The sequence below is a fragment of the Microtus oregoni genome, unplaced genomic scaffold, assembly GCF_018167655.1.
Source record: "Microtus oregoni isolate MIOR12 unplaced genomic scaffold, Mior012 000011F_ref0000422, whole genome shotgun sequence".
NCBI lineage: Eukaryota > Metazoa > Chordata > Mammalia > Rodentia > Cricetidae > Microtus > Microtus oregoni.
In genome coordinates, this window is record NW_024543070.1 from 20,640,205 (window position 1) to 20,641,436 (window position 1,232).

The following is a 1,232-nucleotide window of genomic DNA, read 5'->3' on the forward strand; positions in this document are numbered from 1 at the left end:
GTCTTCCAATAAGCTTATATTATTTTAGAATTATCCTTATAAAAGATTACTTTTCAAGGTTTGCTATTTCCGTACCCAGTGCTTGACTCTTGAGAAAAAAAGACATTCTGTAAACATATGACTTAAAATTGAGTTTTGTGAATCTGTCTTTTTTTTTGTTGTTAAAATGGAAAACATTCTTTTTAATAACTAGAGGTAAAATATAGATAGAAAATTTGGAAGACATTAGCAACCTTTATTCCCTCCCCACCCCCCGGCAAAGCAGTTTAATTAGGAACTATTTTTTTTTTTTTTTTTTTTTTTTTGGTTTTCGAGACAGGGTTTCTCTGTGGTTTTGGAGCCTGTCCTGGAACTAGCTCTTGTAGACCAGGCTGGTCTCGAACTCACAAAGATCCGCCTGCCTCTGATTTGCCATGAAACATCTGACAATCGCCATAGTATAAGATATCCTGCCGTCTTGGCAACACTACCAATTTGTTGCAACATTTTAAGCTATTACATTACTACGGAAAGAGCGATTTTGTACATGAATTTTTAAAAATAAAACAAAACAGATTTTTTCCCCCCTTAAGCAATCCATAACTTAAGGAAAGTTGCTCTACAGGAGCTGAGAATGAGAACTTTGAAATCCTTGAGGGAAGAAGGAAGCTCTAGGGCTGAACGTCTCCGGTTGCACCCACCAGGCCGCTCTTGCAGTATGGATGTGCGCGTGCACGGGCGCGACCGAAAGTGTCCGAGTGCGCGCGTGAGATTGTGCACGCGACCCCGTGCGTGTGCATTCTCCCGCCCGCAGTTCCTGATCTGCTGCGCCGGCCTGGCGGACTCCAGGCTCGGGCTTCCCCCGTGCGGGGGCGGGCACAGCGGGTAGCCCGGAGCAGCTAGGACACAGACGGTCGTGCGCGCCCCGGGGCTGCGGTGGGCACCATTTTCTGCTGTGCTCAGGACAGGCACATAAAAGGGAAGGCGGCAGGGCCGTGGCTGTCCCGGTTCCCTCAGATGCCCCGGCCGCAGGTTTATTATTACAGTAGGGCTGCACCGCCTCTCCCTGGCGGGCCGCCTCCGCGCCTGGCACGCCCCCAAACCGCCGCCTCCGCCTCCTTATTTGTCTGCAAAGCCGCCGCGCGGCGAGGCGGAGAACCCGCCAGAGTGCGCGCTGCGCTCCCGGGACTGCTCGGCGCGGTCTCCCCCCCCCCCCTTCCCCCCCCCCCCCCCCCAGGGCCCAGTGCCCTACG